We start from the raw sequence: 14,131 nt of genomic DNA, 5'->3' as shown, positions 1-14,131 counted from the left end.
CTTTGTTTTTTGACAATACTGTGTACGATCTAAGTACTTTTTCTCTCAACTTTAAAACTGACCGGGCTGTGTGTATCACGGAGAGGAGTTACGCATGCACACACACACACACACATACACACACACGCACGCACACACCGAACTGACAACACTTTCACTTTTCAGCCGACGCACCGTTCTCTGCCGCTCGCCCCATCTTATTGGATTTTGATCTCGTTTCCAGTCACTACGAAGGAAATGGCCCACATTTAGATGTGACGCTTCCAAAAACCCGAAGGGTTGCAAAAGATTCCATTTCTCGCAAGGATCGACGGCAAACTGTAGTCAACAGGAAGAGTGTTTTGGGAGTCACTTTCTTAAAAGGCCAGGAAAGTGAAGTCGGCGCGGGAGAGAAAGGGAGGGCGGGGGCGGGTTTTGGATGTGGGTCAGTCAGTCAGTTCTGGTGTTGGCGGAGGTGGAGTTGCACGCGCGAACGTTGCTGCCACGCTGAAAAGAGTGCCTCGTTTAGTGCCAAATTGGATTATAACCGAACACTGGATAATAGACGAACTCAATTGCTGTCACTTTACCGATAGTTCGTTACAAAAACCAGAAAAAGTATTCTTATTTTGGAAAGGTGTACTTTACACGTGAGTCTATTTGAGGGAAAATAAAAGTGTGCTCGACATTTTGATTACCAGAAAAGAAAAAAGTATTCGAGTTCTGTCTCAGGATCATCGAATTTTCGAAACGGAAGTGGTTCCTTCCTCGTTCGCACCCTTATGAATTCGAATCCCTTCGCTGCTTCTTCATACCTACAAGCTCTATGAATTTGGGTTGAAAAGTAGAGTGAATGATTAGTGCCAACGTGAATGATACCCATCCAAGTGCCAAGGATACGGTCTGTGGTCTCTTTAAGAACTCCTGTGATGAACGCTTATCGAGGATGCAAGGGCTGACTCTCCTGAGTTGTCGTGATTCCTGCTTCTCCCCTCCTTTATCCTCCGCCTCTTTATCTTCCCCTTTTTCTTTCTCTGCGTCTCATAACGCATTGGCTCAGTCACCTTTACCTTAAATACATTCACCAAGTCTCCTCTTTCTACATTTCATTGCTCTCATCCTTTTGAAAAGCTTTATCCTCAAAGAAAGGTTCCATCTTTTGATCATTTCCATTCCCAGTTCTATAAAGACCGAATAAGTTTTTGGTTTCTGTTTCTACAGAAAACAGTCCTACAGTCGTACATTCTCTCTTATTCTCAGTTATTTCCACATCAAAAAATAATACTCCAAAGCCGCACCTTTTTGTTAAATTCTATCAAACTCTGCATAGCGCAACACCTAAGGCGCAGACTTCAAGAAGAAAATTCCTTCCTCTGATGTTGGCATTTGAATAACCTTGCACTGCTCAGCTCCAGATCAGCTGCGCCCAGCCCAGCGCTCTACACAAACAAGCTAACATACGCACACCCATAACAAAATAAAGCGCAGAGACTCTTCGACTTTTCTTAAATTTCCTATTTTCATTCCCTTTTCTTCTCTGAAGGCGAGTTAGACCCATTTCGTTAACCTTCTAGTTCCAGCGACAGAAGAGGAAGGAGAGATTAAGCAAGAAAAGGAGCCTCTGGAAGCATTCTTCGCACCCGTCAACTAAAGGTGAGTGGGGTGAGATAAACTCTCTTTTTTACAGTTGCTTTACTCAAGCATGCAATTGCAGTACTTGCAGGACTCAGCTTAGAAAGGGTGCAAAGGAATCAGATCACGAATTCTTGCTTACTTGGCATTTCTGCCTTATTAAGAAACATTTCCAGAAAAGCTTGGAATCTCCGTCGTCAGATCAGTCCGCTGTCAGCCCCACCTGGAAAGATTTGTCCTTGTATCTCCATACCAGTGGAACTGCAATGAGTTTTATATTTGCCATTGTGATGTCTCATACTCTGAAGCCTTCTTAAACTTCACATTCTTTTTGTTTATGAACGCAGTTCTAAATGAACCAGATTACACCAAGATGATATATATATATGATATATATATATATATATATATATATATATATATATATATATATATATATATATATATATATATATATATATACATATATATCCGAACCCTCATATTCTGTAAATCAGCTATAGAGTTCAGAAATAACATACGTCTGTATGTTTATTTGTGAATGGACCGTAACTCCATAACTCAAGGGTATGAATATACTGTAGGGAAATTTACATGCCTATGTGCACATGTCCATAAGGTTAATCGTGAGTTTTACTCCGAATCTACCAGAGTGCGCATTGGGCGTGATACTGAGAGAGCGAGTTGAACCGTTGCGCTTAGGTCTGGGTGCATACACAGGACCAGTCCGTCCTCACCGCGAGAAACGGTGCATTAGACGTCAGGTGAAGTACCGGTGCACAGAGCAGGTTTACTTTCCTTCCTGTCTTTGATTGGTGCGCAACAAAGACCTGACTGGAACACTGGATCTGACAGTCTCGTGACAAAAATGAAATGGATATTTATCCAAACCCTTTCAAAGTTTTCGCTGTTTAATCTCAGGCTGATGACGGGTTAACGGCTGATTTTCGTTTTCTTGCCGCAGCTTACCAATACACATTTCACAAAAACTGGAAGCGTAAGAAAGAATAAAAATTTGTGTAGTGACGTGCTACACGAAGTATATTTATTGATTGTAAAGAGTAACTATAATTACACAAGTTACAGAACGGCATAGTTCTCATAAAAAAAAAATATATAAATAGTAAAAGGTTCATAATGTCTTTTAGGAAAGGAAAGGCAGCTAAACAAGAGGACTCAGCCCCTCTACACCTGGGCTTAGGCCTTGGCGTAGCATACTGCCACATTAATAACCAGCCTCAAGATCTACCTTATATCTGGTTATACAGAGAGGCACAAGTAATATGAACTACTAAGATCCTTCGAAATTCTAGCAACGACATTTCCAAGACAAGCAAGTAGCCGAGAGAGCGGACAAACAAACAAACAAACACACCGAAGTCTGCTTGAAAGAGGCAGAGATGATTTTGATACCTGAATCTTGATGAAGCCCCTCAAAACCTTCAGGTCAAAACTAAAATCACCTGAGATGTGATCATAAATAAGCATCAGTGCAGCGTCCTTTTCCTCCAAACCTGTTTGAAGAGATCTGGGAAAGGGACGGTGAATGTCCGTCTGGCTGTCTTCCCGGGAAAGGTTGGAGAAAGACAGGGAGATAAACAGAAAGAGAGAGAGAGAGAGAGAGAGAGAGAGAGAGAGAGAGAGAGAGAGAGAGAGAGAGAGAGAGAGAGTTCTGGAAGTTTCCGATTGCTTATCAACTATGACCGGTGCGAATCATCATTAGGGCTTCACGATTGTGTATCCATACTTTTTGTTTATCTTTATGTATAGAGAGAGAGAGAGAGAGAGAGAGAGAGAGAGAGAGAGAGAGAGAGAGAAAGAGAGAAAGAGAGAGAGAAATACCCTGAGAAAAGGGGGAGTGTCTGGATTTCGAGGGAAAGTTGTATACCAGACGTGATGTTCCGTTAGTTGAGAGATGGGGAAATGTGACTAGTAAAGATCAGGGACTGATGGATGTTACATTCTGACAGTACCGGAAATATTTCTTGCAAGAGATGTGTCCCGCGTATTCTTTTGAATACGTGTGATGATAAAGTATGTCTTTGATTACGCGTGATATATATATATATATATATATATATATATATATATATATATATATATATATATATATATATATATATATATATATATATATATATATATATATGTGTGTGTGTGTGTGTGTGTGTGTGTGTGTGTATATATATGTGTGTGTGTATATAAATATATATATATATATATATATATATATATATATATATATATATATATATATATATATATATATATATATATATAGTATATATATTTACATACATATTCTTCATTCTTGCGTGTAGGTTTTGTACAATTATTTTCTGAAGATCTTTAAAGACAGTCAAATAGTTTGATATTCATTAATTTACCGGAAAATGCTGACACAATCATGATTTTCTGCTTCGCGAATGGTGACCACTTGAAAACCTCTTCAGCCCTTTTATAAACGCTCGATATTTCCGTGGAAATAGTTAATATTTAAAAGTTCATATTGAATTTGTCTCCTTAGGAGATCTAATGATTGCCAGTTGGTTTGATTCATTTTATTTGGAAATAAAAATTCTGGTGACAAAACATTTGGTAAATACAAAAGAATAATTAATTTTTCATAGAAATCAAAGCAAACTTATATCTATGACCACAAGGTACATTATTTCTGTGACAATTGCTCTTTATTAAAGAAAAATAAAATAAAATTTCTTCCTAATAGAACATCTGGTTGTTATTGCTATTTGTATTAAGATTATAGTGTATAAACAGGTAGTACTTTATAAATTTTAAAGTCAGGAAGTGAGAATGAGGACACTATCTTACAATGCAAGATTAGGAATTATTGGAGTCCAGCAAAATATCAACATGAAATCACATTTAACTAGTCATGGTAGAAACTTCACGAATTAGAATCATAAGCAATACACACATACACACACTCACACATGTACACACACACGTACAAACACTCTCACACATTTATAATACATATGCACATTTGTGCGTATGTGTTATATGTATGTTTTGTGTACTGAATCTAGTGGTCATTTATTACCAGGTATATTTGTGTTTGGAATAGCCACAGTGGCTTCTTACTCTTTCGATTTCCTCACACTTGTTTTCTTAATGCGATCTTCACTCAGAGCTTTCAGTCCGAACGAACAACAGATGAAGAAGATATGATTATCTTTTCTTGAAAACTGCAGCTAATGCTTATCATATGAATAGAGGTGGCTGATGATTTTTTTTATTCTGGTAACGTCCAAAATTTCTTATTTCTTTGGGCACTTGTCGCAGGATCACTTTCAGAAAATTTGAAGCGAAGCTAAAATGTCGGCTAAATCAGTGCTATTAGAATTTTAAGAATTTCAAAAAATTACTATAAAGTATAGTATTGGTCAAGATTCATTGTTGAGGCAAAAGGAAATTATTTCTGATATGGAATGCTGGGTATGTATCAATGGTAAAGAATATAGAAACATTAATAGCATTAAATAACAATCGTTAAAAGTGTTCAGCCATTATTGTCACTGAGAATTTAATTTCATTTTGATAAAAAATAGCCAATGGAATTAAATGACGTTAAAGGGTCAACGGAAACTTTCGCATGTATAAGTAAAATAAAGACAAGTAACAAATGCGCCGAAGTTTCTTCGTCGCAACCGAGTTTTATATACATCGTATAATCAAGGCCACCAAAAATAGACCTATCTTTCGGTAGTCTCGGTATAATGCTGCATGAGCCGCGGCCCATAAAACTTTAACCACTGCCCGTTGGTCGCCTGACCTATATCATTGCCAGAGGCACGATTATGACTAATTTTAACCTTAAATAAAATAAAAACTACTGAGGTTAGAGGGCTGCAATTTGGTGTTTGGTGGTTGGAGGGTGGATGATCAATATACCAACCTGCAGCCTCAGTAGTTTTAAGATCTGAGGGCGGACAGAAAAAGTGCGGACGGACAGACAAATAGCCTCTCAATAGCTTCCTTTTCAGAAAACTAAAAGGAGGAACGAATCCAAGTATTGGTAACACTACGATCACTTGAATTTCATTACAGGAATTTTAAGTTGGTGAAACACAAATGATTTTCCTCGAGTCATCACTGCTCAAGGCAAGGCAGTTATTGTAGATTTTGCTCTGCAGCCTTGTGGCCCAAGGTCGCCATGGCAAGCTCACGCATCGATCTCATAAATACTTAAATGTCAGAATGCCTCGGGACTCTTTTATGCCCTGCTTTCTAGAGTGAAATGCTTAGTGATGATTGCAATATGGTGCTTTTATTATTACTTATCCTCTTGGTTTGATGAATCATATATATATATATATGCATGTATGTATACACACACAAATATATATATGTGTGTGTAGAGTAATTAATAGACAAATGCCAACAAGCTTTTATTGGACTAGAGGTTAAAAGAGGAATCAATAAGTAAATCCTTTTGTTGCTATTTCGTACAGAGTAACGTCCAGATTTGATGAACGGAATTTCGAAAACTTCACGTTTCACCTGCCAACTGAGGTGAAGGCTGTCAAGACAAGGTGGTGCACATCAAGTTGATGTTGAATTTGACGCGAAATAGGTAATAAGATTGTATCACTATATATACATATCTTTATACATATACATATATATATATGTATATATATATATATGAGTGTGTATATGTATATATATATATATATATATATATATATATATATATATATATATATATATATATATATATATATATATATATATATATATATAATATGTATATATATATATATATATATATATATATATATATATATATATATATATATATATATATGTATATATATATATATATATATACATACTCAATAGTATTCCATATGAATAATATAAACTTCAGCCCTCGCGGTTGCCTTGAAAATACAACTGGTCATTTTTTATTTCCAGCCACCGTGAAGACAGGTATACATGCATACATACATATATATAATGCATGCATACATACATACACATATATATATATGTGTGTGTGTGTGTGTGTGTGTTTGCCTGAAGGGTATACCTGGATCAGAGAAAAGCTCTGAATGAATGGGATAAGGAGATGGATTGACTGAGCATTGTAGGGACATGGCGTTAAGATCCCATAGAGGGTCTATGGCAGGATTTTAAGTAAGAGAGTAAAACAGATGACAGAACTGCTGATGGGGTGAGATCAGTGTTCATGTGGATCAAGCATTTGTTATGAAAAGTTAGCGATGGAGTCCATGTCCAGATTATGTGAAGGATGTTGAGAATGTATCGTATAGAAGATAAGCCACTGAGACAGATTACAACGCTTAACGATGATGCCGAAGCAAATGATAGAAATGTAGAATGTGGAGTGACTGGTTTTGTATCAAATTTGGTCTGAGACCTGGGTGTGTTATGGGTACTTGGTTGCTCAACGTTCTTGCGGATGAATCGTTGCAAGACGCCAGAGAAATGACAGTAGATGTAGGAATAGGAAAATGTGCAATAACTGAAGTTAGAATGGATGATGTTTGCAGATTGATGCACTACTGATTGGATTATGAAAAGAAGCTACAGAAGCTAGTGCCTAAATTTGCATGTGTTTGCAAGATGAGAAAGCTGAAAGTCAATATGAGCAAGAATAATGTTATGAAGATAAAGGGAAAACAGACAGATAGAGATTCTAACGATAATGCTGATGGCGGAAGAATAGAAGATGTATAAGTATTTGATAATAAACATACTGGACGATAATAGGAGGAAAGAAGAGATGAGTCACTGAACTGGTGAAACAAGAAAGGTACCACCATTTGCAAAGACTGGGGAGAGACTTTGATTGGCACTGGAAGCCGAGGTGGGAATGGATGAATAGATTTTGTAATCAAATTTCCCATGTGGAAATAGTTAATAAAAAAAAAAAAAAAAAGCTGAAGTTCTCAAGATGCATAGAATATGCAGAGTAAGAAAGATGAATCGAGTGAGGAGAGTTAACAAAATTTATGGAAAGTAAAAGCACGGTTCAGAGTATATTCAGATGGTTTGATCATGTGGAAAGAATGGAAAGCACCAGAGTAGTGGAAAGCGGGGGTGACTTGGAAGTGTTTGGGAAGAGGAGGGGAGTAAGCCCTAGGAATTGTTGAATAAATGGAGTGAAAGAGGTACTGGGAAGGATGGAACATAATATCGGAAAGCATGACTGTATTCATGAGGATGAAGGATGGTTAAATGAGCTGCTGGTGACATTCGTGTACAGTAGGTGCGTTCAGTAGCTAATGCCGTAGCTGAGTCATGAATATGGCAGCGAGCGTTGTGTTTTTTCTCTTTAGCCCTGGAATTTGGAAATGTTCCCTGTTCGGGGAAACGGTCGAATGTATGTAAATATGTATACACACACACACACACACACACACACACACACACATATATATATATATATATATATATATATATATATATATATATATATATATATATATATATATATATATATATATATATATATGAATACACACATTTGACCGTTTCCCCAAATAGTCTTCGATCAAAGATAAATGCATGTCTCACGCTAAATAACAAGGAAGGAGAGAATTAAATATGAATGCTACTCTGAACAATGACCTAGAAGTTTTTTGGTGTTCTTGTTGCGGAGACGTGAACCATGCAAAGCTACCTTAAAACATTTTGCGAAATGACCGATGTCATTCAGTTCTTGAAGGTCGTTCCGCATTACCGCCGGAAGGGAAGAGAAACGTTATCCTCAAGCCCAGCGTCTTACGGTGTGTGCTCAGTTTACGAACTTCACTTTCACCAGGTTCAGCTTTGGGTGGAAACTTGCGGGGGAGTAATAGTAATAGTTCCAGCAGCAGTAGTGGATTTGTGATCCGGGTTGGAACCTTTTTTTATATTATTTTACCGGAATTCCGTGAATTGCCTTTTCGCTGGAGGAGTGAGATCAATTTTCATCTTTTGACAGACAGATTTTTAAAGGGTCTGTTTCTTTGGCGAACAATTTCCGGCTGTCGGTGAAATTTTTGAGCTTTCTTTGAATTCGCTACAGAAAGGATTTTCGTTCCTGGTTTTCATGAATGTTTTTTTTTTATGTCAGTTTACTTATATATCTCCCTATCTTTCCATATTTTAAAAATATTATCATGGAAAAAAGCTGTATCAGGTTCTAATTGTCTTTGTAAATGGCTGCAATTAACAACACTTGTACTAAAACAAGACAAGAGGTGGAATGGTCTTTTAGTCCAGCAAGGTTGCAGGTCAATAAAGCTTAATGCAGAAATATACTTTGACAATTATAGTATTTGATTCTTTACTGGCATAATTCAAAACGATTTGGTTTCCACTAAAAGAATGCTCTCTCTCTCTCTCTCTCTCTCTCTCTCTCTCTCTCTCTCTCTCTCTCTCCTCTCTCTCTCTCTCTAGAAGATGTATTATAGAATGGTACTCGGTGATTACATGAGTAGCTATTACATGATTAGGTATTACTGCCTTCTGCCAAGTAACACACGCCAGGTGTCTTACTATCAGTGTAGAGATCACGCACTGCAGTTGAGTGCGCTGTTATTCCGTAAAGTATGCTGTACTTTAACTTTCTTGTAATGATATACTATTTATTTGTATTTACTGCATCCAGGCAAATGAAATTTTGGTGAATCATTGAATAATTTTTCACTTTTCATGATCTGAAAGTCAAAAAAGATGAAACCTCCACTCGATGTTGTTTCACAGTGGCTACTCCCTGGGGATACTTGTTACTTTCGGTTCCTTCAGATTTCTGATTTTCTTCGTTATCTGAAAATTTACCATTCTATATGCATTTTTCTATGATATTTGACCAAAGATTTTTATAGAATATTTCAACGAAGGGAATATACACACTAATTACTGCATAAGAATAGTCAAATATTAATTTCTAAAAACAAGATGACCTCTTCATGGAGGAATTTCGCCTTGGATGTTCAAAAATTATCGGAAATGGAAACAGAATTCCCAAGTCGAAGTCTTAGTTAAAAAGTAGATATAGCAAAAGATAAAAAAGATCAAAAGTAGATTGTTTGTTAATAGGGCAAGTTATTTGCCCTTTTTTTCAAAGCAGGTTCCTTAAAAGTTATGCAGCCACCTTATTGGATTCCTGTAAATTACTTGAGTTATCCAAGTTTCCCTATGAAGAAACATGCTACTATTGATCTTTTTTTATCTGCTTTTGATCTTAGACGTTTATCAAACCTTAGTCTGCAAGTATTTCATGGGTGAGAGCATGAGTTTCCATGTTCAATGCATGAAACAAAGGAGTGTCTAGTCAACTAAATGTTGATCTATTGAATAATACCGTGTGCTTCATGAGCACACATCATTTCTGTTACAGCCACACTTTTCGTTCAGTACGCATGGACAATAAATGTGGACTGAATCAAGAAACGCAGCATCGAACTTTCTTTCAACAAGTGCTGTATAATAAGGCAAAGGTTGTTTTAAGAGAGTTGCCCCTCACCGGCACATATGGTCTGAATAAGCGAGGGTTAATTTGAAGAAAGTTGTCCATCGCTTACGCAGGGCTTTCGAATTGCTCGAGAATACCACATTGTCTGCTAAATGTTGAGTTGTAGGCTATATTTAAATGTCTAAGTTACTGAATACATCAATACCCTAGTTCATCGTGTCCTCTGGACCTTCATTTTGTTATGATATGAATTCTTACATAAAGTTACATATCTCCTTTCGACAAACGAGCTGCTGTTTTGTTATGCTTCAGCAAACTCTGCAAACCTCCAAAATATTGCCCCTCGTACGTCTGGTCTACTTTCGTACAGCTTGGGTCATTTATTATTATACATATACATATATATACATACATACATATATATATATTGAGAATAATCTCATTATATTCATATTTGTATTCATACACCATGCATTCTAAACCACACGAATGAGTCTCAAATTGATTATCTGAATGGAGCTATTTATGAGCGAGGGTGCTAATTTACTCTCTGCTAGTTCTATTCTCAAGTAAATAATATATATATATATATATTTTTTTTTTTTTGCATCGCGAGCTTTACACCGATAACGTCAGTCTTTCTTCCTACTTAATATTGATATTAAACTGGACATGACAGGCCTTGTGTCACATTCTGGCAGAAGAAAATTTAATATTAAGACTTTCCTCTCAATCGTTTTGGTTTAGAAGTGTCGAAGATTGACTGTTTCTTCAGTCATTGAGTTCCACCCATAAGAGTGGTAAATTGTCTTGCATTATTGTTCGTCTTGCTCACCCGGAAGGAGAAAGGTCTATTCTGAATATTCTCGGTGAAGGGGGTTTGCTTATATTAATCACTATAAATCTTTGTTTGGAATCCCCCATCAACATTTATATATATTTCATACTTTGTTCATTATGCTCAACTTAATTTATACTGGAACTCTTTACAGGTAGCAATCTTATTTAGCTAACCGTACTCTTTGGCATTTGCCCTGGGATAGGCTTGCATGCTCTAGTATTATCTCGTCCAATCGTTCCAACACTCATTGTAGAAATATCTAGACGAAAGTAATTCAAGTTTTTGAGGAATTCCTGTCTTTTGTTTTTTTTTTATGTTTTTTTATGGTTAAAGCTTTGTCATTCACGTTACAATTTTAGTGAAGCTTTACATGACGGAATCCTTCAGGAATGCAAAATCTCAGGGTGATTTCGCAGGAAAGGAAGATAGCTAACCCAAATTACCTAACCTAACCTAACCTAACTTAAAGGTCGGCCTATCCTTTCTTGTACTACGCCATCACTGTCTCAGGCTAGGAACTTTCGTAGTCTCACCTCTGTAGTTAGAGCCCAGTTGTTCCCTTGTCATCCATTTTACTTCTCAGCCTGATTGAGACGAGGGCAAGGAGAGCCCAATATCGCCGGCTTTCGTTTAACAATGAAAATGTATACTTAGTAGTGCAGCCCTTGAAGGATACCTCGTGTGAAATTTCCAGGGTTTGTAAATAATGCCGATCCATGCTGTGCTTCATATCAGTCAAAGTGGCCTTTGTTCCCTTTCACTCGCATGACTGTGCATGCTTCCTTGAGCTTGCTGCCCGATTTGGAATGCCGGTTAGCTTTAAAACTTCCTATGCACGCTACCTTTTAACTTCTCCTCTGTTACGTTGAGTTTTTCATACTTATAGAGCATCCAGATTTATGTGAGGAACAGCAGTACAGCCGCGACTTGTAAGAAGAATAACGTAATTTATTCTTACTGGTCTTGGTGTTCTCAAGACTGCATTGGCTGACTTGACATCCGACTAGGTTATTTGGCCTTTTGTCCTATTCTTTGTTTACCATTTATTAAAAAGTAGGTTACTTGCTTTTCCGCATATAACCGTCATAACACTCGTATATTAAACATCTGAGAATTAACTGTAACGTCCATAATGAATTTATCGCTCTATAGCCCAAGAAATTCATATTCATGTTATGACAGAGAGAGAGAGAGAGAGAGAGAGAGAGAGAGAGAGAGAGAGAGAGAGAGAGAGAGAGAGAGAGAGAGACTCTCCTGTTGCAAGGAGAAGAACCCAACTAGTAAGTTCATGACTACTTTTTGGATGATCTTCCCGTATTATGAATAAAGCTTCTCTACCTCGTAATCAAAGGACATTAGCCTCGTTCTCGCTCAATGTTACCCGAGAATGAGAGTGCGGAACTGTGGGCGAAAAGGGCACTGAATCAAATCGCTCCTTTAGTCGACTTCTATCTTAGTTGTTTTCCTCTTCAGCGAAAATTACAAAACAGTTTTAAATAAAGTGGAGAATTTTAAAGATTCATGCATGAGTGTGAACTCTGAATACCTCCTTGGGTAGTCTGAGATGGACGGTTTCCAAGAGAAGGAAGAGAAACAGCCTCGCTGAAGAATTAAAACCTTACTTGGTCTCCTTCTTTACTTACAGAAGACAATCAGTGGTCTAAAAAGAGAGCGATGGGCACTAGCTCGGAAGTCAAGTGAGAAAAGAGAGAAAACAGCTTACATTAGAAAAGAAGGAGATGTAAGCAGACCCTCTTGCTTTTTGTGACCTTTAATGCCCCCAGTAGAAAGTATAAAAAGCGGATGAGGTGCCGGTGCCCTTTTTATCATTCATGGGCACCGGTCACTGAAGTTGTTTACCGGTAGTGTTCGGTCGAGTCGGATTTACTTTCACCTGAATTTCAAAGCACCGGAGATTTTAAAGTCGTGTGGGAAAAAAGATGAAAGTTTTGAAAGATTAAATTCCCCTTTAGACATTGTTCTGGAAATGGATAAACTACAGCCTGCAGTTTGTATTGAATGTGCAATTATTCTTTTCACTGATATTTGAATAGTTGTCTCATCGCTGTTGTCGCACATTTAGGGTTTTAATGAGCAAAAGAAATACAAGGAAATAGTTGATAAAGAGGAACCAGTGACCTAAGTCAAAGAATAATGTCATCATTCTTCAGAATAATGACACTGAATAATGTCATCATTCTTCAGAGCGGAAAACAAAACGTCAATAGCATGACGTAATGTCTTCACTATGACGTAACACAGGTAGAGAGGGTCGAAAGACAACTCAGGTACTTTCTAGACACCTTCGTAACCCTTTTTCTCATCTGTTATAATGACCTGGGTGGAGACAAGGGGTCAGGAAGAGTCAGGCGAGAGGTCATAGGTCAGCTACTTCTATGTACTCTTCTCACACGAATTGTTTTGCAAGTTTATCTTGACATTTCCTTCCTCATTGACTTTATACGACTTTTTGTTTCGTAGTGAGTTTTTCCAGTTGTTTATTGTTCTTCGTTTCTTTCAGCAAAACCATGCTATAAACTTTGTGGTGCTGAAGGAATCATTTTACCTGGAGCAGCTTAAATTTTCAAGTCATTTTCTGATTAAAACAATTCAGTCACTCAATACATGACTGAAATAAGATCCTAAATTGCAATGAATAACCTCATTAACAAAATCTGTTGTGCATGTAGCGTCATCGCTGCGCTGGTGCTAAACAAATCAAGATGTCATGTGTTGTCTTGGTGTTTAGATGTATTGACTGGTACAAATAAACGCCCTTTCCTTGCTCAACCATACCGTGTTATAGCTTTCGAACTGTGCTGAAATGGGCTGTAATGCGCAAAGTCAAAGTTAAGTATACCTTAGTTTAACCAGACCACTGAACTGATTAACAGCTCTCCTAGGGCTGGCCCCAAGGATCAGACTTATTTTACGTAGCTAAGAACCAATTGATTACCTATCAACGGGACCTACAGCTTTTTGTGGAATCCGAACCACAATCCGAACCACATTATTCCGAGAAATGAATTTCTATCACCAGAAATAAATTCCTTTAATTCTTCATTGGCCGGTCGGAGACTCGAATTCGGACCTAGCAGAGCGCTAGCCGAGAACTCTACCAACTCCTCCAACGAGGAACTGCTGTAATGCGCAATATTAAGTAGTCGTCGTTCGTTACTCTGAAAAGGTCTTGATACAACTCAGACAGTTCCCACGGCCATGTTCAC

At 37.5% G+C, this 14,131-nt stretch overlaps 1 protein-coding gene across 1 annotated transcript in view; it reads left to right on the top strand.

Moving 5' to 3' along the window:
* Positions 1-431: 431 nt before the first annotated feature.
* LOC136832841 (A disintegrin and metalloproteinase with thrombospondin motifs like) overlaps positions 432-14,131 on the top strand; it is a 353,918-nt gene continuing 340,218 nt past the window's right edge. Inside the window, exon 1 of the mRNA XM_067094498.1 lies at positions 432-1,632. The gene's annotated coding sequence lies outside the window, so the exon portion shown is untranslated. The remainder of the gene's footprint in view (positions 1,633-14,131) is intronic.

Source organism: Macrobrachium rosenbergii, chromosome 50, assembly GCF_040412425.1.
Source record: "Macrobrachium rosenbergii isolate ZJJX-2024 chromosome 50, ASM4041242v1, whole genome shotgun sequence".
Taxonomy (NCBI): Eukaryota; Metazoa; Arthropoda; class Malacostraca; order Decapoda; family Palaemonidae; genus Macrobrachium; species Macrobrachium rosenbergii.
Note: the sequence above shows the minus strand (reverse complement) of the source record. Positions and strands in the feature narration are given on the sequence as shown.